The sequence below is a fragment of the Chlorocebus sabaeus genome, chromosome 9 (genome assembly GCF_047675955.1).
Source record: "Chlorocebus sabaeus isolate Y175 chromosome 9, mChlSab1.0.hap1, whole genome shotgun sequence".
Taxonomy (NCBI): Eukaryota; Metazoa; Chordata; class Mammalia; order Primates; family Cercopithecidae; genus Chlorocebus; species Chlorocebus sabaeus.
In genome coordinates this window covers 51,581,452-51,603,836 of record NC_132912.1, presented here as the reverse complement: position 1 = coordinate 51,603,836, position 22,385 = coordinate 51,581,452, and the positions used below count along the sequence as shown (strand labels likewise).

At 42.8% G+C, this 22,385-nt stretch overlaps 1 protein-coding gene across 4 annotated transcripts in view; it reads left to right on the top strand.

Annotated features, from left to right (window-relative positions):
* The first annotated feature begins 18,447 nt into the window (after window positions 1-18,447).
* WDFY4 (WDFY family member 4) overlaps window positions 18,448-22,385 on the top strand; it is a 296,087-nt gene continuing 292,149 nt past the window's right edge. For 2 of the 4 annotated variants that reach the window (XM_007962606.3, XM_073018986.1), the window contains exon 1: window positions 18,448-18,691. The gene's annotated coding sequence lies outside the window, so the exon portion shown is untranslated. The other 2 variants (XM_073018985.1, XM_007962605.3) reach the window with 2 other exon arrangements.

The following is a 22,385-nucleotide window of genomic DNA, read 5'->3' as shown; positions in this document are numbered from 1 at the left end:
ACTTCTTGAAATACTCCCCCACACCTCTTCAGTAAACACTTTTTAGTTTGTTGAATGAACAAATACATACTAACCTGTTAGCATAGGGATTCTTATTCTTATTTCATAGCTGAGGACTGCAAGGCCCAGACGGGCTGAGTGTAATTTTTCAGGACATTTTTGGTTAAAAAAAATAAACTTAATGGTTTTAGCAAAACCCTTGAGATGACCTCTGAATGGAATATTATGGATCATGTGTACAGACCTGAACCCATTGCTGCAACTGGGGCAGGGAATAGTCTCATCTGATGGGCCTTGGTCATGCGTCCACCCCACTACTGAGGGTGGAATCAGCTCCAACCAACACACATGGTGTGAGGATGAGTGAGGGGAGGCTCCTAAAGCAGCTTTATTTGTAATAGCCTCAGACTAGAAACCGTCAAGATGGTTAAACAGGTGAATGGTTAAACACACTGCGGACAGTCGTGCCATGGATTCTACCTAGCAATGAAAAGGAAAGAACTATGAATGCTTCCAGCCACTTGGGTGAATCTCAAGGACATTATGTTTGGTGAAAAGAGCCAGTCCCAGAATGACATAGGCTGCATTATTTCATTTATATAACATTCTCTAAATGAGATGGAGAGCAGATGAGAGGTGGCCAGGGGTTAGGGACAAATGGGGCAGAAGGTAGGTGTGACTATAAGGCACAGCATGAGGGATAGCTTACAGTTGCAGGATAGTTCTGCACCCTGGTGGTTACATAAATCTGCATGTAATACAACTGGAGTGATAGACATTGCATCAATGCCAGTTCCCTGGTTTTGATATTGTACTAAGTTATGTAAGACAGAATAATTGAGAGACACTGGATCAAGGGGACCTAGGACCTCTCTGATTATTTTTGCAAATTCCTGTGAATTTATAATCATTTCAAAATGGAAAGCTTAACACAGAATACAAAAGAGTGGGTACTCCCTAGTGGCAACAATATACATTACCAGTCTAACATGTGTACACTCAGAAAGGTCTTGTTAAAACTGTGCCAATGCATGTTATTGTTACTATACTTTTAAAGATTTCTCTAAAAAATCAAGAAGCGAAATGTATGTGATAATTAAAGAATACAAAAAATTAAAAACATTATTTGAATAAAATTAAATTCTTATTGTGATTTTAAAAATAAAAAATAAATGTAAAAATTAAACTGTTAGCATTTCTGGTGTTTGTTTTGCATCTAGCGGGTGGTATGAAGAATCTATGTCATACTTTACATATGTGACATTATGCATCCAGAACAACACATTTGCATCTAAGAGTGAGTGAACTGTTTAATAGCATGAAATATTTCCAGGCTGCAATGAAGAACCATTGTGAATTTTGCACCGATATATAAGTACCTATGAAACTGTGAATTTGAACTCAAAGAGAAGGAAAAACATACATACCTGGCACTATTCAGAGGTGAGATTTCTTACGGAGAACCTACTACATTTAGGTGATCTGAGAGGAAATGTCTGGAAGTTTATATTTTTTCCTATTGCTTCCACATTCAATTCCTCCCAGACATGGAAGCAATGTTCCTGCTGGCAATAGCACAACCCATACACCTAAGCTGATCCTACAAGCCAAATCTATAACATTTGAATCCAGTCACATTTTCTTTTGAGGACGTACATAGGGCAAGAGATGAGGTGCCTGGACAATGCCAGTTCAGTGAGCAGGTGTACAGGGTCAGGGCCATGGGTCATGCAGGGCAGCACTGGGCACACCTCTAGAGGAACAGAGGTGCCCATTCCATACATCCATGAATAGATGTGCGCTGTGTTTTTGGGTTCTTATGGATCCTCAAAGTGTAGAGTCCAAGACAGGGTCCTTCTTGGTTTCCTGGACAGGTAGCATCTTAGTGCTTATGTGGCTATGAAGTCACTGCTGACTCCATGGTCATGTGTCACCAGGTTTACACCTTCCCCTCCAGCAGGCTGAGCTGTCAGAGCATGTGGAGGCTGCCCTGCTCCTTGGTCTTTCCACTCAGGAATAGCACACAAGTGCTGGGGCTCAGAAGCTTTGGGGGCAATGAGCTGGACAGGATTCTCTGTGGGTCCACTGGGAACCCAGCTCTGTGGTCTTTCCCTGTGAAGTAGAGCACAATCTTGCTACAGGGAGGCTTCGGGGTTTGCTGCTCCTGGGCCAGGGAGGTGCTGCTGCAGTTATGCCTTGGATTCCATGCCACTCTGAAACGCAAGGGCAAAGACTTCAACCAATGCTGCTTCCAGACCTGCTTATCCTAGTGTTACTTTTGGAAAATGCTTTCTTCTTGTTTTTTAAAAAATTCATCAAGTATTAGTTTCTTTAGAGATGGCCCTCCAAATTCCTTGCCTCTCAGTGTGCTCTTGCCCTTCCTCCCATCAAGAGGTGGAAATGATGCTGCAGTAGTTCTGCATGTAGACCCTAAGAAGCCTGGAAACTCCACTGTCTTTCTCTCTGGAAGCCAAGCTGCCATATTTTATAAGATTTGCACTGTCTAATGAATGATGAGAGGGCATGGAGGGAAAGAGGCTGCAAAGGAAGAGCACTGAGGCACCAGTCTTGTGAATAAAGCTTTCTTTGGATCTTCCAGCTCCCAGCCCCCTAGCAAATGCAGCCAGGTAGCTCTGAGTCCATGCAGTGTGGAGCAGAAGAACCCCCCAGCCAAACCCTACCTGCTTTCTGTCCCACAGAATCATGAGAAATAATAAGGAGCTGTTATGTCAAGCCATCACATTTTGTCATGTAGCAGCAGATATCTGAAACACTCCTCAATAAAGTTTGGGAAAACTTGACGTTAAATGTTTGAGCACCTACTGTTTCTTAGGTGTATGCTAGGGGCTATGGCTATGGAGATAAACAAGAAAAATTCCCTGACTCAAGAGCTCACTAATCAAAACAGCAAAGAGGAAATTATAACAGAGCAATTTGCAGAATGGATGAGCAATAGGAAAAGTGTAGGGGACTATTGAGGACTAGGGGGGAGGGAGAATCCTATTGCACAAAGGCATGATCAAGGACTGACATCTACCCCAGTGCCACCACCCAGCAACTACTACTGGCAGCAGTTTGTAACATTTCTCTCTAGCATTTTGTCAGTGGATTGATTTGCCATGGATGCAATGACAATGCTCATTATAAATAATGTTGAAGGCTCACTATGTGCTGGATGCTGGGAGCCATTCCATTGCTTCCCTTGAAACCACTCAGAAATAAGGCTACCGCTATGGTACCCATTGTATAGATGAGGAAGCCGAGGCTTACAGAACTGAAGGTCAGACAGCCAATGAGGCACAGAGGCAGGACTCCCACCCAGGTGCTTCAACCCCAGAGCCGGTGCCTGCAGCCAGACTGCTCACCTGCTTTCTAACTTAACATTATAAATTAAGCATATCCTTATGGTATTAAAAGTGATGTCTGAAACAGCATATTACTCACTGTATACTATGTTACTTTAAAGTCTAAGATTGAACACTTCAGATTATTTCCAATATGCAGACAGCACCTTTCCACATAAAGAGTTACTTTTGTGTTTATTTACAGTCCCATACTCTTTGATCATTTAAAAAATGGTTTGAAGGTCAGGTGCGGTGGCTCACTCTTGTAATCCCAGCACTTCGGGAGGCCGAGGAGGATGGATCACGAGGTCAGGAGATCGAGACCATCCTGCCTAACATGGTGAAACCCCGTCTCTACTAAAAATACAAAAAATTAGCCAGGCGGGGAGGTGGGCGCCTGTAGTCCCAGCTACTCGGGAAGCTGAGGCAGGATAATGGCATGAACCCCAGAGGCAGAGCTTGCAGTGAGCCAAGATTGCGCCACTGCACTTCAGTCTAGGTGACTGAGCAAAACTCAGTCTCAAAAAAAAAAAAAAAAAAAAAAAAAAAGTTTGAAGCAAATGTATAAGAAGCCTTCTCAATATTGAATTATTTTCTTAGGATGAATTCACAGAAAGGTAAATAAGTATTTTAATTTGGGGGTTTTCCACAAGAAATTTCTAGCAGTAAAAAGCAATCAATCTTGGTGGTTGACAAAGTTATGCCCATCCATATTTACAGCAATTATCCCCACATTTCATAGTTTCTCCGGAAACACAGAGCGCCACTTCTGCAGAGGACCCAGCCAGTTATAATGAAACTGCCTGTAAATTTCTTCTCAAAACTTGAAGTGAACCTGCGGCTAAGGTTTGAGAATTCAAATGTGGCCCCTGGGCTGGTCCTTCAGCGGATGAGGGCAAAAAGCAGAAGTGGCTTCACCTCCCTGCCCTTCCCCATACTTCAGAATTGGGCTAGCCTTTGGTAAGCCCTGCTGCGGGTGGGTGGCATGGGTCGTTTGAGCCACATGTCTTCTTGGTAATTGGTGGTGGGGATGGGGACACCTCCTTAAGGAGGAAATATTGTCACTGTTTTGCCTTCCCTGGGCCTGATGTCATCCCAAATGTCACAACTGCTCATGAGGCAGGCAGGAAGGGTCCTATAGCCCCTATTTATAGATGCAGAGGCTCTGGGAATAACCTGCCCTGCCAGCTGCTTCTCACCCTGCTTCTCTGGTGATGAGTCCTTCTTATGTTACCGATGAGTATGATAATCCCTGGGACCCCACTGACCCCAGAGCCAGGGAGGAAGAAGCATTCCTCTTCACTTCCTCCTACTCTCTTATGTGAGGTAGTGGTAAGATCAGACAAACCTCTGATACAATGGTGTGCTGGTAAATGCTTAACCCAAGCCCTAAAAAAATGAATATATATATATATATACACACACACACACACATATATATGATTATTATAAATTTTACTGCTATAAAGGATGTGTAATGAACACTTTACAAATAATAATAATAAAATAGGCAATACTCTATGTTGTAAATTCCATATAGTTGATTGATTCTAACAGAATGCTTTCACTGATTTTTGCCAAACTTTGGCATCCCTAGCCGATCTATGGTCTCAATTTAAACATTATTTGACAAATGGAGTTGTATTCCAATCCACAGTGCTTTATCCAATACATTTATAGTCATGAAATCTGATGTGTTATCTACTGTTAAGTGATGTCTCCTTCCCATACAAACTATATTGATTATATTGCAGCCACTTTCAGATTCAGCAGTATCTTATATTGAAACTTCACTCATTTGTCAATGGTGTGAGTGACTTTGTTTACTTGGATAATAGTTTTTAAAGACGGGAAAATATTATCTCAATTCTTTGCACTGTTTGCAATACAAGGGCTATAGACATAGTGCAATTTAAGTTTAATCTACATTATTAACCTCCTTCACCATTTTCTGAAGTCTAATGAACATAACAACAAACCAAGCCCTTGTTTATAGCGTTTTCCAATTTCCATGGTGTAAACACTCCCTCTGTGGACAATTGGAAGCTACCAACATGAAATCCATACATGCAGAGTTGGGGAGGAACCTGCAGTAGCCAGCGGGATAGAGGGTTTCCACCACTCAGAACAACAGGTGTGCCTCGCCTATTTAGGTAATAGCAAAATGTAACAGAGTGGTGCATTTTGAGTATTAATTACTTTTGTTTTTAACATAATTTATTAAATTATATGTTTATATAATTTAATTTTAGTTTTAATGGCACAGAAGTATCTTTCTTCTTTCTGGATCAACCACATAGAATTTCAATTCTACCATGAATATTATCTTTGAAATCACAATATTGTCAATGCTATATGTTTGCTTTCTAATTTTTAGAGTTGACCTAAAAACAAAGCAAGTAAGATACTTTTAGTTAGCTAATACAAGTATTTTAAACCATGATGATATAAAAATAATAATATAGAAAACAAAAGAGGGGGAGGAGCAAGGGAGGAAGAATAACTACATCAGTACAGACTGAGTGTCCCTTATTCAAAATGCTTGGGTTTGTAACACAAAGGATAAATGCTTGAGGGAATTGGTACCAAATTCTCCATGATGTGATTATTTCACATTGCATGCCTATATCAAAACACCTCAGGTATCCCATAATTATATGTACCTACTATGTACCCTCAAAAATTAAAAATAAAGAAAATGAAACAAAACAAAATGCTTGGAACCAGAAATGTTTTGGATTTTGGATTGTTTTAGATTTGGGGATATTTGCATTATGCTTACTGTTTGAGCATCCCTAATCTGAGAATCTGAAATTTGACACAGCCCAGTGAATTTTTCATGTGAATATTATCGTAGGGCTCAAAAAGTTTTGGATTTTGAAGCATTTCAGATTTTCATTTTGGATTAGGGATACTCAACCTCTATTCTTGTCTTTCATAGCTGCGAATGCCATCCTAATTTGATACATAAAAGAGTGAACATACTATTTAAGGTCATGAAGGAAATTATTGAAAGGTATGTAAAATACAATGAACAGAGTTGAAAAGGCAACATTTAGAAGGATAAAATAAAAATACAATTACAAATCAGTAGTAGAAGAGAGTAAGAAGGAGATAGGGTAAGCACTCTATTTTCTTATTTTTTATGTCTGAAGGCCCAAAGATATTGTCAAAAATTCATAAATCCTAACGAAGTTTATTAGTTGAAGTTATAATGAAGATCAGAATATCTAAAAACAACTACTCTTGGTGATTATTTGGGCAAATGGAAAATGCTCAGGGGCAAAAGGGAAACTTATTTTTATGTTCTTATAAACTGACTTTTGTTTTCCAGGTGTGGGTATTATTTTATAAGTAACCCCCCCATATCTACTATTAAAAATGCAACTTTTGCTTCCTCCAGCCCAGACCTTATTTACTTTGCAGTAATACCTTTTACAGTATATTTTAATTTCCACTACATGTAGAAACATCCCAGAAGGCCTGAAGTCACACATAATCCCTGTCTCCAGTCCTCACGGCCCACTACCTTCCTCTCCACCAGCTGGGGGTTAGGGGTGGGGGGGGGGGTGGGGGAGCGGAATTCTCCTGTTACACTGGGGAGCTGCCACATTTTGTGCCTGTCTACATCACAGTAATTCACAATGCGCTAAACATTGCACTTTGTCATATAGTACATTCTTATTTTTCAATTCTCATTACCTCACATTTATAAACAAACAAACAAACAAGGCTTCGGGAAGTTCAGTGCCTTGCTCAGAGTCCTGCAGTTTAGTGGCTTATACTGGCGGGTTCCTTCTCTCTTGTAGCAGAGAATTAAGACAGAGAATCCAATAACCCCAGCGTATCCTCCCACAGGAAATGTGGGTGGTGCTCCCCCGACAAAAAGAAGTCAATGTCTAAGGTTCCCATCTTGTCGCATAATCCCCTTCAAAAAGGAGGAATTGTAGTCTGAGAGGGTATTTTGTTCCCCAGTGACTGAGGACAGGGCAGGGGCGGAGAAGGCTTCCCCTCTCTTCTGGCCCCAACGGCCCTGGAAATGCACTGTGCAGTCACTGACGTGCCCTCAGGCAGGACCCTGGCGGGAAGGCGGCTGTTCCAGGTCTGCCAGCTTCACACCCTTACTCTATTGAATTATCATGAAAACAAAATCTGTGAAACAGCTGTGATCTTCATTTTCTGATGAGGGAACAGAGCCTCAGTGCCCCTGAGATCACTGGTCTGACTCCAAAGGTTTTTCCTCTTGTCCCCGCCCCAGCAAGGGGTGGCAGGACCAGGAACTGCCCCTTCCGCCTGGGGACGGTGCCCTGGGGCAGGATCCCCAAGGCTCCTCTCCACCGTGGAGGCTGAGGCCAAGCTCAAGGCACAGGGCACAGGCTCTGGCGGGGCGTGTCCAGGGTTGGGCGTCAGCGGAGGCCACAGGGGCTGGGGCGAGGCAGCCACTGGAGCGTGGAGCCGGCCCCACCTGCAGGGCCCGGGCTTCCCCTCTGACAAAAGCTGCTGTCAGGAGGGGCTGTAAAGCAGCAGAGAGGCCCGGGCGAGGGATCTGCACCCCAAGGAAAGGAGGCAGGCGTTTCCTGCACTTACCTCCGCAGGAGCCGGGAAGGAAACTCCTCCACGGAAAAGTGTCCAACCTTGCCCAAGCTCGCAGGTCCACGAGCGAAGCCCCCACCCCGCCTTCCCGCGCTGCTCTCGGGAGGCTGCCGACCTCGACCTCACGCAGCACTCTGTCCCCACCAGCTCCAGCCTCCTAGGCCCAGAGAACGTGGCCCATAGTCCCCTTGGCGTCTTCTCACTCTGCGTGCCCCCTCCTGTGTGTCCCTGGGCAGTCTCTCAATGACCCGCTGTAAGGCGCCCTCTTAGGGGCAGGAGCGTCTGGCTCCGGTCCCTGGCTGAGAAGACCTGTTTAGGCTGCCCCCCGCCGTGCCTCTCCCAGGTGCCTCCCTGGTTGTGGCGGGAACAGCCAGGTTTGTTCACTGGGAGCTGGTGTCCTGGCCTTGGGCGATTTCTCTGACTAGGGGGCTGACCCCCCACTGACCCAGTCACCTCATCACCATCACCGGCCAGATCCCACCCCGCCGCACTTAGGTGGTGCAGGTGTTCACTGGGCCAAACTGAGGTGCGCGAGCAGAAAGCGTCTCTCTCGGCGGGGCTGGGGTGGACGCCAGCACTGACCCCTGGGGCTGTTGGTGAGAAACCTCGCTCAGCAAGAGGCCCGGGAGTGCTGGAGGCTGCTCTGGGGCTTCCGCCCCCTGGCCGCTGAGGTGAGATATTCAAATATGGGTGGGCGGGGTTTTCCCAGGTTAATCCTCTCTTAACGGACTGCACAGCAGGGAGAGAAATAGAAGAATCTCCAGGCCACCTTCAGAAGTGCAGATGGATTCCTTGCAGAGTGCTAGGGGGAAGATACCTGATGGGCCCTCTAGTTCAACAGATTCCTCCCCATTCCACAGACAGCCCAGAGAGGAGAGGCACAAAAGATAATAATGACAAGGAATAAACATGACCGTGATGCAGCAGCTACGTTTGCCGTGTGCCCACTTGCGTGCCAGGCTTTGGGCCAGGTGCCCTGTGCACTTGCTTTTCATGATTCTGCCAGGTATGGATCGATGTACCCACTTTATAGATGAGAAAACCGAGCTCCAAGGAGAGAATGATATGGACAGAATCTATCTCACAGCCGGAGGCTTGGCTATGCTCCTTACTCACCCCACCACATTGAATCCCTCAACAAGCTGTCAGCAGCAACGTCATTAACTTCATTTCACAGATATACCTCTGAAATGAACTCGCGTTTTACTTTGGTCTCCCCTGGTTTTCCAGGCCTCCAAGCAGCCTCTGGGGCCACCTTCCCTGCTGGCCAGCTGTGTCCTTTCCTGCTGGAACTATCCAGACCCAGGCTCCCCATGCTCATCAGCCTTGAACCTGGCATCTACTTGGGACTGACCTGCTGGGTGGCCACTCCTCCAGAGCCACCTACTCACTATTACCTGCTAGATGCCTTGTGAATCCTCTTTATTTATTTATCTTTGGGGGTTTGTATGATTTTGTTTGTTACTTGTAAACAATGAATTCATTTGACTTTTATCAAGTCATGTAAATGGATCTAATTTTATTTTTTGGTGTATGTCTACCTGGTTATCCCCAACATCATTTATTAACTGTCCATCTTTCCCCACTGATTTGAGATGCCACCTTTCTGTATGATACATTTTCACAGTTGAGGCAGTTGAGGCTATTTCTGGATTTTCTATTCCGTTTCGTTGTTCTCTGTTTATTCCCATGACACACTGTTTCCGTGATAAAAGATTTAGGGCCAGGCATGATGGCTCACACCTGTAATCCCAGCACTTTGGGAGGCCAAGGCGGGCAGATCACGAGGTTAGGAGTTCAAGACCAGCCTGTCCAACATGGTGAAAACCTATTTCTACTAAAAATACAAAAATTAGCTGAGCGTGGTGAAGGGCACCTCTAATCCCAGCTACTTCGGAGGCTGAGGCAGGAGAAACACTTGAAACCGGAAGGTGGAGGTTGCAGTGAGCCCAGATCATGCCACTGTACTCCAGCCTGGGCAATAAGAGTGAAACTGTGTTTCAAAAAAAAAAAAAAAAAAAGTAGAGCATATTTTAATTTCTGAAATACCTAGCCTTCCCTCTTTGCTCTAATTCTCTCTCTTTTTTCATTCTTTTTTTAAATTTTTTGTTTTTTATTTTTGAGATAGAGTCTCACCCTGCCGCCCAGGCTGGTGATTTCGGCTCACTGCAACCTTGACTCCTGGGTTCAAGTGATTCTCCTGCCTCAGCCTCCTGAGTAACTGGGATTACAGGTGCATGCCACCACACCCAGCTAATTTTTGTATTTTTAGTAGAGATGGGGTGTCATCAATTTGGTCAAGCTGGCCTTGAACTCCTAATCTCAAGTAACCCACTTCCCTCATCCTCCTAATCCTCAGTGTTAGGATTACAGGCATGAGCCACTGTGCCCAGCCTCTCTCGCAGTTTTCTAAAAAACTTTTATTATGGAAAAAAATTGAACATCTATAAACTGAGTATAATAATATAATGAACCACTATATATTCAACATCCAGCCTCAACCTGGATTAACATTTTGCCGTTTTTGTTTCATTTATACCCACTCCTTATCCCACTTAATTATTTTCATAGTTTTTCAATGTACAATTTTATGCGTGTTGAAATGCACAAATCTTATCTGTACGGTTTTGACAAATTTGTTCCACAATTGTAACACACATTCCTATGAAAATATTAAATATTTTCATCACCTCATAAAGTTTATGCTTTTATTCAATCAATAGCCCCTTCCCAGGGCAACTGCTGTTGATTTTTTTGACCATAGGTTAGTTTTGCCTGCTGGAGAATTTTATATGAATGGAATCACAGTATGGACTCTTTTGTGTACAACCTCCTGTAGTCAAGCTTAGTGCCTGTGAAAGGAATCCATGTTGAACAGTGTATCGATAGATGGATTTTTTTTTTAACTGTAGAGTAGAATTTCACTGTATGAATATATCATGGATCATTTATTGATTACCCATTAATGAACTCGTGGGTTGTTTCTGGTTTTTAGTTATTATGAATAAAGCCATTGTGAATATTTATGCATAATCTTTGTGTGGACATGTGTTTCCATTTTTCTTGGCTAAGTGTCTGGTGGTGAAATTGGTGGGTGGGTCTCATGATAAGTGTATATTTTACTTTCTAAGAAACTGTTAAATTGTTTATGAAAATGTTTGCACCATTATATATTCCTATCAGCATGTAGGAGCATTCTAGTTGCTCCAGTTGCAACATTTAATGTTGATGGTCTCTAAAATTTTAGCCATTGTAAACGAATGTGCTGAGGTGTCTCAATGTCATTTTAGTTTGCACTTCCTTAATAATTAACAATGTTGAGCACCTTTTCATGTGCTTTTTGGCCATTTGGAGATATATATACATGTATATATATATTTGATAAAGTGTCTCTTCAAGTCTGTTTTTCTGCTTTTTATTGGGCTGTTCATCTTTTGATTATTGATTTGTCAGAGTTGTTTATATACTCTGGTAACTTCCTTGGTCAGTAATATTTTCTCCCTGTCCATGACTTGCCTTTCATTTACTAACAGTGTCTTTGATTAAAAGAAGTTTTAAATTTAGATGAAGTCTAATTTATCAATCTATTCTATTTTGGTTATTGCTTTCTGTATCCTATCCAAGAAAAACTTTGTCTCCTTTCAAATTGCACAGATATTCTCCTATGTTTTCTCCTAGGAGCATGGCAACTTTAGTTTTTAACATTTGTGTCTAAGAAATAATGTAATCCCCACCAAAATTCTAAAGTCATTCTTGATAGAAACAGAAAAAATTTCTGAAATTCATATGGAGCCACAAAATACACCAAATTTTGAGCTAAAAGAAGAGAACAAGGCTGGAGGCATCACCATCTGGTTTCAAAATATATTACAAAGCTATAGCAATCAAAACAGCACTGTTCTGCCATAAAAACAGACACATCGACCAATGGAACAGGAGAGAGAACCCAGAAATAAAACCATGCATTTATGGTCAATTGATTTTCAACAAAAGTGCCTTGATTTGTTTTCATTACGGGTAACCATGTCGTTTCAGCATCACTTGTTGAAAAGGCTTTTGTTTCCCATGAATGTCTTTTCAAAGCATTCCCTCACCTTCCATACTGCCATTCCCCTTCCCCTTCCAAGGCTGCTGCTCACTGACATCCTCCCTCTGGTCCCACAGGACCTTCCTCAAAGTGGAAACTCTGTAGATAGTACCTCATTTCTGACAATGCTGCATCACTGATGTGAAGAAATACAGCACTCAGAGTTAAACTGAAGTTTCAACTCTTTATTCCTACTTCCCTAAAATTAAACCATTTTGGCATGACAGGTGTGAGTCTGTGTGTGGTGGGTGAGACCTGTATGCTATGTGTGGTGTCTATGAACTCCCCCAAAGACAGACTGGATCTCGCCACACTAGGCATCTTGCATAGTACCAGGCATATGGTGGTGTGGAGATGGCAGAGGAATACATGGATGCATAAATCATGCGAGGCCTTATCCAGCACCTTATTGCAGCTTATACCCAAAGTGATGCCAGCACTCTTGATCTCACACACCAAAGATAAATGTGCTTAGCCTAAAGGACTTGTTCTTAGCTTGAAAGCTCCTTGGGGAAAGCATTCTTATTTATTATTTGTGCCTCCAAAACCCAGCTTAGGACTTGGTCCTGGAAAATCCTAATGCCAATTGAAATGGGTTGAATGGCCTGTATTCACCTGGTGATGGCTCATGGTTCTTCATCTTCTCAGTGGGCTCCTTTTGAGTTTTATGTTAACTCTACCAATATGGAGTTGGATCTTCAGGCCAGCTTCGAAAATTATGACAGAATTCACTCATTTGTAGTTTTCCAATCCTCCCTCCTTTCTCCAAGTTTCATGGGATGTTAACAGTGGTACTGACTATTTCTCTTGCAGGCTCCAGGTGTTCTGTGGGTTTATCTTCCATTTGCACCAGTACTCACATCTCCCTGAAAGTACAGTCTGATGGTGGGATCCTCTCTCTTTTTCTGGAGTTAATTATGATTCTCTTGGGGAATATGGAAATGCAACCAGCACCCAGGAAGCTGCTTTCTCTCCAGGTCTGTTAAACATGTCCTGTTGCTGTGTAAATAGTTTTCTTTTTTTCTCCCAAGATGGTATAGAAAATATATTCTAGTAATGAAGTGGGGGAGTGCTTGTGATGAATTAAGTGAAAGAAAAACCCAACAAATTATGAGGGGAAATATATGGCATGATTCCAATTTGTTAAGAACAAAAAATAAGACCAAAGAAATATACTTTGGTAAACATGGAAAAAAAAGACTGAAATGCTATTGCTCAGCAGAGGGTATTAGTGAGTTTTATTTTATTCCTTCTTTTCATTTTTACATACTATTTAGAATTAACATGCTTTATTTTAAAAGTCAGAAAAATATTTATTTTAAAATTATTAACTTTTTAGTATATTGCCCTGATAAGTGATGGTAAGTGCTCTGAAGAGATCATAGTGGAGACCGACAGTCTACCAAAGTGCATTCTCTCTTATAACAGGACTGAGGCTGGCCCATGGCTGATCTACACTTCCCAGTCTTCCTTGCAGCTTGATATGGCCATGTGGTTACAATGTCATGTGAGCCAAAGTGATGTAGACCACTCAGAGGTTGGGTCTTTATTGGCACAGGTATGTCTTGTCTTGTCCACTCCCTTTCCTTTTTTACAGACTGGATGCAGATGACAAGACTCTAAGGGACAATGGAGCAATATTCCTAAATTGCTATATGGGGGAGAACTACCTGCCAACTTGAACGACTGGTGTAGACTGCTCTGCAGCAAGGAAGTAACCTTCATAGCAGCTCTGCCCTGTTCATCATTGTTTCTTCAGGGCCTACCTGGGACCTGGCACAGAGAAGATGCTCAGTGTGTGTTTGTTGATTGAAACTAAACTTTTACTTTTCTGACATCTTTGTCACAAAGCCATGAAGAAATTACATACTATTTTTATGTAAAATGTGAGATTGCAACAATATGCTTCCATTGATTTCTCACTCTTTGGTGCTGTAGTTGTGAAATACATTCTATTCACATATGCTATCAACTCCAAAGTACAGAACTGCAATTTTCACTTTAAGCTGTCATAGTCTGTTAAAGAAGTTAAAACAATGAATAGTACATGGTTTGTTTTTATTTACTCACATATTTGCTATTAAGAGTGCTTTTCTTTTCTTCCTATAGATCCAAGTTTCCATTTGGCGTCTTTTCCCTTCAGCTTCAAAAACTGCCTTTAGAATTTCTTATAGTGCAAGGATGCTGGAGATGAATGATCTAAGCTTCATTTACCTGAAATGAATGTATTTTATTCTCATTTTTACAGAGACATTCATTGGCTATTGAATTACTGGTTAACAATTTTTGTTGTTTTCCTTTAGCATGTTAAAGATGTCTTTCTATTCTCTTATGGCATTCATTGCTTCTGATAAAACATCAGCCTTAAATAGTATTTTTGTTTCTCTTTATGTAATATTTTTTTCTTTCTGACTGCTTTCTTGCTCTCTGACTGTTTTAAGATAATACTTTTGTTTCTGATGCTTGACTATGATGTGCTAAGTATGGTTTTTCTTTGCACTTGGTGATGCTTGAGTTTCACTAAATTTATCATGTCTGCAACTTGCTGTTTTTCAATAAATCTGGGAAATTTCAAACATCATTTCTTCAGATGTGCTTTTCTGCTCTCCTCTCTCTCTGAGACCCCATGTACACATATATTATACCGTTTCATATTGTCCCAAGAGCAGCTGAGTTTGTGTTTTCTCTTCAATATTTTTCCCCTCTGTCCTTCAAATTGTATAATTTTTATTAATAAGTCTTCAAGTTCATTAACCCTTTTTTTCTGTGGTCACCAATTTGTCGTTGGTCCATCAGTATAAATTTTTTACTTCAGATATACTTCTCAGTTCTAGAATTTACATTTGAATCTTCTTATATTTTCTATTTTTTTTTTTTTTTTGCTGAAATTTGCCAGCTTTTTTTTTTAAGTTCCTAAATATGTTTCTGATAGCTGCTTTAAAGTTCTTGTGAAATAATTCCAACGTCTGGTTCACCTTGGGGTTCATTTCTACTGAGAGTTTTTTATTTCTTGTTATGGGTTACATTCTTCTGCTTTTTCAGATTTCTACTAATTTTAACTGTGTGCTAGATAGTATGGATGTTAAATTGAAAGGAGGCTGCATTACGTTTTCTTCCTTTAAAGTATGTTGAGTTTTGTTCTGGTTGGCAGTTAAATTCCTTGGCTGCAGTGGCTCACACCTGTAATCCCAGCACTTTGTGAGGGTGAGGTGATGGGCTCGCTTGAGCTCATGAGTTTGAGATCTGCCTGGCCAACACGGTGAAACAGTGTCTCTATTAAAAATACAAAAAATCAGCTGGGCATGGTGGCACGTGCTTATAATCCCAGCTACTTGGGAGGCTGAGACACGAGAATCGCTTGAACCCAGGAGGTGAAGGTTGCAGTGAGCCGAGATCACCCCATTGCACTCCATCCTGGGGGACAGAGTCAGACTGTCTCAAAAAAAAAAATTACTGGACTATCCTTTTAATTCTGTCAGTCTTGCTTCTTTTATGCTTTGTTTGGTTATATTAGGGTTCTCCAGAGAGACAGAACCAATTGGATATACATATATAAGCATATATACATATATATCTATATATGTACATGCATGCATGCTCTTGTTTGTTTATTTCTTTATTTATTATAAGGAATTGGCTCACATGATTATAGAGGATGAGAAGTCTTAAGATCTTCAGTCAACAAACTGGAGACCCAGAAGAACCAATGGCTTAAGGTGCAGTCTGAGTTCAAAGGCCTGAGAATCGGAAGAGCCAGTGGTGTAAGTGTTCCAGTCCAAAGGCAGGAGATGACTGATGTTCCAGCTCAAGGAGTCAGGCAGCCAAAGTGTCCTCTTACTCAGCCTTCTGTTCTATTCAGGTCTTCAACTGATTGGAAGCCACCCATGCATATTAGGGAGAACAGTCTGCTTGACTCAGTCTACTGATTCAAATGTTTATCTCATCCAAAAATACCCTTACTGACATGCCCAGAATAATGTCTCGCCAAATGTTTGGGCACCTCATGGCCCAGTCAAGTTAACTGACAAAAGTAACTTATCACATAGAGCTATTTTATTTCAATTTTGAACTTGTTCCAACTTCATGGCTTTTATTCTAGGGTCTGGGTCTTCTCCAGTGTGGAGTCTGAGCTTCAGAGTTTTACGGTTTTAAATTTCCTCTCATCATTACCTTCATGTTAGTCTGCAGGAGGACTCCCCTGATTGATGTTTCAAGTTTGATCTGAGGATTGGGGAGCAAGGAATACAACAGGGCAGCTCTGAGCTTGGTGGGGTGAGGGCTCTGAGGTGCAAAGTGAAGTCCCACAATGCTCAGTGAAGTCTCTCCACTCTCCATGGGATGCAATTGCAACATTCCAAGCTCTGCACATTCTCTGTTACCTCCTTTAGCGCTTGGTCTTGGGGTAAGTGACCCCTGCTGGGTCTCTTGGAGTCTCACTCTGTGCACACATAGGAATCCTTGGCCAAGGGCACACACAATGAGTTCCCAAAAGGCACACTCTCCTCAGGAACCTGCCCTGAACATTCCAGCACCTTCAGCAGCTTTGAACTCTGACTTAAACCTTTTTAGTTCAGGGAGACTACTGTCTCTGGGGCCCCACCTACCTGCATCACAGCAGAAAAAGCATCCCTAGAAAAAACTCCAGGGCAATTGTGGGGTTCACCTTGTGTGTTTTCCTTATCTCAAGGATCAGTCTTGCTATTCAATGCCTGAAAACAATTATCTTATGTATTTGAACTATTTTGTAGTTGCTTTCAATAGGAGGGTATGTCCTGTATCAGTCACATCATCATAACTGGATGCAGAAGTAAAACTGCCATTTTGGGGCAATTGTTTAAAAATCAGAGAATCTCACATTGCCTATCAACAAAAATACACATTTACATGGGCAGTTCATAGTTGCCCTGGCTGCTTCAATGTCTTAGCTTGGGCAACTCTCTCACTAATAAAAGCTTGCATTTGCACAGCCCTTTTTAGTGTTTAAAAACTCTCTTGCAAATGTTATTTGACCTGTTCCTTCTAACAAGGTCAAATAACAAGGTCAAATTGCATTCTTTCATTCTGCAAATAAGAAACAGACTTAAAGATGTCAATTATCTCAGTTAAGATAGTGAGAATTTCAACCTTGAGTTTCTAGCTCTGAATTTAGTGCTCTTTTACCTGCCTGCTGTTGGCTACCCAGCAAGGTGCTGGGGAGGGCAGAAGGTGGGAGACCCGGGTGCATGAGGGCCCTCCGACAGACTTTGCGAGCTCCCACTATGACAGACTCTCCGTGCTTCCTTTGGGCATTCACAGGCATGGGGTCCTGGCCTGTCCCATGCTGGCCGCCCTTCCTGCCTCTGTGGAAGGTCTTGTGTCTAATCTGCTCTTACCATAGGCCTCTGATTTCAGGCAATACCTTGTTGTAGATTTTATGATTTCATTGGTGACAATGAGGGAGGTATTTTCATCATATACGACAAACACTTCACCACAAATTCTCTAAGGTTTTCTCTTTCCCCTGGCTGGCACTGCATGTATCCTTTCAATTTCTTTTTTTTTTTCTTTTCTTGTTTTTTGAGACAGAGTTTCACCCTTGTCACCCAGGCTGGAGTGCAGCTGGACAGAGCTACTATTTTGGCTGCTGTCTACTGACAAGTTTGCATTGGTGGAGGGTGAAGTTTTATGACAAACGTTATTTTCCTCTTTAAACCAATCTTGGAGCCTTACTCCATCTCATAACAAGTGACGTTGCTGCTGCCTCTCAGTCAGTCATGCATGGTCCACTGGTTTTGTGAGCTAGAGACAGGCGATGCGCTGCACTGAGGGTCAAGGATCAGGCATTAGCGCTAACAAGTGCCCTTGCTCTGTGGCAAAATTCTCCTTTTACAGAGCACAAGCAGGATTGTGTGTGAAAGGACATGCTTGTTCATCCTGTGCAGATGCCGTTATGGATAGGTGACATGGATAACTCAGCCTAGTTAATATACTCAGAGGAATGAGAATTTGGAGTCTGAGTTTCGGAGACTTCCGTTCTATGGTTTTAGATGTCCTCTCATCCTTGCCTCAGTGTTGGCCGCAGGAGGACTCCCCTGATTGGTGGTTCAAGTTCGATCTGAGGATAGGGGAGGAAGGAATCCAAGTGGGCAACCCTGAGCTTTGTGGGGCGAGGGCTGCCGAACCCATGCCATGTCCAGGGGTGCACCCGAAACGCACCTCTGATTAGATTCACCTAACACGATCATTGTTCTCATTTTGCCAGAGGCCCAGAGAGGAGAGATGTACACCAGTGGTCACAAGGCTAGTGAAGAGGGAACACAGAATCCAGACCTACTCTTCTAGGGCCGAGCTGTACTTTCCATTTTGTCCTTGGCCCCACCCAGCACCGCTTGACCACGGAGAGTGCACAGACCCAAGGGGCCTTGTGCAGAACCCAAGTCACCCGCCAGAACTCCAGCAGCTCCGTGGTCGGCTGGAGAGCGGGCAGAGTCACGCATCTGCCTGCTCTCCACTTCTGCTTTCTCCAGGAAATGAGCAGAGACCCAGCGCGAGTGATTCAGAGTGAAACGGCGCTGAAGATTGACGATGCGGGGCCGGGTCCTCTTCCCCCTAGCCTGAGGGGCTGCGGCTGGGGATGAGGGGTTCCATGCCATCTGATATCTGCAGGCGCTGACGGCCACCCCTCCAGGTAGGCCACCTTGCTCTTGGCCAAGCCAGGCCAGCCTAGAGGTGGGCATGTGGGCCCCGCCTGTCAGCCTGGGGCCTACTGGCTGCCTCCTGGGAGGCTGAGTATGGGGGCACATGTGACCCAGCGCCTGGTTCGGGTTTGTGGATGTGGGAGAGGAGGTGAGCTGGGGAGCAGGAAGTGTGTGTGGCGTGGGCGGCCCATGTGGTCAGGGCCATTCCAGGGCCTGGGTCTGCCGAAGTGTGTGTCACCGCTGAGGTTTGGGAGTCAGGCTGAGCTCCAGCAGCACTCCTTGACCTCCAACGTCAGGTCAAGTCTTTTCTCGGGGTCCTGCTATGAAGGAATTCCTGGGAAGGGCTGACACCGGCTTTCCTGGTTGTCAAGGGGGCGGAGAGAATAGGCCGACAGTAAGACTCGCCCTCCAAGACCCCGCATAGGTCTCTGAGGAGTGCAGAGCCGGAGGGCCTTTTCCAACGAGCCTCAGAGGGAGCTGGTCTGTCCTGGCCCTGCCATTACTCACTGGATTCTGGTAAGTAGGTGCCTCCCTGGGCTCACTTCCCTCATCTGAATTGTTACAGCAAAACGTTGAAACGCCGGCATTTTCTGCCTAAGCAGGGCCACCTGCTCAGTAAGGACTGATTCTTCATTTCCTCTGAAACGCAACTTCTAAAACACTAAAACGATCCTTTGTCCCAACCTATCTAAAGTGAGGGAGGAGCTGATTTGGTAACTAAGGGCGCTATGTATTACTCTTTCCACGGAGCACACTAATTTTAATATGAGTTTGTGTATAGTCATTCATTTAGTTATTTAACATATAGGTGTTGAGAAGCCACACCCTGCCAGGCTCTGGTCAAAGCGGACAGGGGTCTGTGGTGCTCAGCCTGTGGGAGAGTGGCAGGTAGGGTGGGGGTCTTGGGAGGGTGGGGATGGCTCTAGTCTTCTGAGAGGGGACCTGTCTGAGGGAGGCCGAGCCCTGTGGGTTTCTGAGAAGTGTTCTTGACAAGGGTCTGAAGGAGGAGACCTGGTGGAGGTTGGTGTGGTAGAGTAGGGTAAGGGGCATGTCTGGGGCCCTGGCCAGCGAGGTAGGGAACAGGGTCAGGTCAGGGAGGCCCTTCCTGTCTGTCCATCCTGAGCACCTGGGCCCATGAACTTGGGAAGATTTTCAGTGTTGAAAGAAAAGAAAAGTTCAGCCAGGCACAGTGGCTCACGCCTGTAATCCCAGCACTTTGGGAGGCTAACGGGCAGATCACCTGAGGTCAGGAGTTTGAGACCAGTCTGGACAACATGATGAAACTCCATCTCTAAAAAAAAAAAAAAAAAAAAAAAAAAAAGAAAGAAAAGAAAATTTAGAAAGACCATAATAAGATAAAAGTAATAAAAGTAGCATAAACCCTGTGTGCTGATACCTTAGATTTTTTAAAGCTGAGCATCATCTTTGAAGTCCTCTTCATACCCATCCTTCTCTCTCCCTTTTCAGAAGCAGCAGCTGTCCAGAATTTTGGGTTTATTGTTCCCTTGCTTTTTTTTCTAGTTTTACATCCCCTATTTAAATTGCTATATATGTATGATTGCAAGCTGTTGAACTCCGTAAACATGGAATTAAATATTCTTTTAAAATTTGCCTAATTGGTTCAAAAGTATGTTTCTGAAATTCCTTCATATTGTTGCATGTACCTGTAAATAACTCATGTTTTCTGCAGTATAGTGTTCTATTAGATGAATATACCTCAATATATTTATCTGAGATGCTACTGATGGGCACTTGAGATATTTCAAGAGTTGTTTTTTTTTTTTCTATTATAAGCAGTGCTGCTAGAACTATTTTTGTACATGCATCTTTGGGCGTGTGTGCAAGAATTTCTCTAGGGTATATACTCTAGAAATAGAATTGGTGGGTCATAGGTTATACATATTTTCAGCCTTACTGCTGTCACCACATTGTTTTCCAAAGTTTTTGCTCATTTTACCCAACCCTCAGCAATGCACCAAAGTTTCGGTTGCTCCACATCTTCACCAACATTTGGTATTGTCAGGTACTGTATTTCTGCCAATCTGGTAGAAATGAAAAGTTGTCTTAGCATGTTTTTAATTTGCATTGCCCAAATTACTAAGGTTGGGCATCTTTTTCATATGTTTATTGGCCATTTGGGGTCCCTTTTCCTGTTCACATTTTTTGTCCATTTCTCATGGGGTTACCTGTCTTTTATCCTATTGATTTGCCATAATTCAATACATGTTCTGGGTACTACTTTTTATCATTTATATATATAACAAATATTTTCCATTGGTTGGTGCCTTGTCTCCTTATATTCCTGTGGTTTTTATTAATGACTGAATTTCTTAGTTTCAAACAAGTTTATCCATCTGTCGCTTTATGATTTATACTTGTTACGTGTTATCTAGGAAATTCTCCACTGTAAGGTTGTAAATTTATTCTCATATTTTTTCAAATAATTTTATAATATTACTTTTTACACTTAAGTCTCTAGTCTGCCTGGAAATGGCTTTTCTGTATGGCATGAGGTGGGAAGAAACCTCATTTTATTTTACTTTTCCCATATGGATAACCAAGAGTCTTGGCACCATTTATTTAACAGGCCATTTTTTTTTTCTTTTTTTTTGAGATAGAGTCTTGCTCTGTCACCGAGGCTGGAGTGCAATGGCATGATCTCAGCTCACTGCAACCTTTACCTCCCAGGTTCAAGCAATTCTCCTGCCTCAGCCTCCCTAGTAGCTGAGATTACAGATACCTGCCACCCTTGCTCTGTCGCCCAGGCTGGAGTGCAGTGGTATGATCTTGGCTCACTGCAACCTCCACCTCCTGGGTTCAAGCGATTCTTCTGCCTCAGCCTCCCCAGTAGCTGGGACTACTGGCGTGCACCACCGCACCTGGCTAATTTTTGGATTTTTTAGTAGAGATGGGGTTTCTCTGTGTTAGTCAGGCTGGCCTTGAATTCCTGACCTTTGGTGATCCGCCCACCTTGGCCTCCCACAGTGCTGGGATTACAGGCGTGAGCCACCGCACCCAGCCTAATAGGCCATTCTTTATTCACTGATCCATGGTGGCTCTGTTGTGAGTTGAGTCGTCATGTGCATGGGGGTCTTTCCTGGTTCTCTATTCTGCCAATTTGTTTAACCCTTTGCCAATACTAGACAATACTGTTAACCACAGGTTTATAATAAATTCCGATATCTAGAAAGAGCCTCCCCATTCTTTTCTTCTTCCTTTCTGTCTTGAAAATCTTGGTATTTTACTCCTTCATATAAATTTCAGAATTAGCTTTCAACAGAAAAAAAAAACTATATTCAGATTTGACTGGTAATATAATTTGGAAAGAAGTGATATCTTTATGAAAATGACTTTCCCAATTCATGAATGTGGTCTGTCTCTCCATTTATTTAGATCTTCTCTAAAGTATTTAAATACAATGTTATTATTTTCTTTATAGCAGTAGTGCATATTTTGACTAGATATATCCCTAAGTGGTTTATATTTTTATATTGTGTCAATTGTCATTAAAATACATTTTTGGACTGTTTGGACTGATTCTTGTTAAAAATGCTTGCATTTTAAACAAGAATCTTTTTGGGTGTTGTGTGAAGATTGTAGGAGACCAAAGGAAGAAGCAAGACTACCAGTTCAGAGGCTTTTGCAATAACCCAGGCTAGAGGTGGTGGTGGCTTGGCCCAGAGT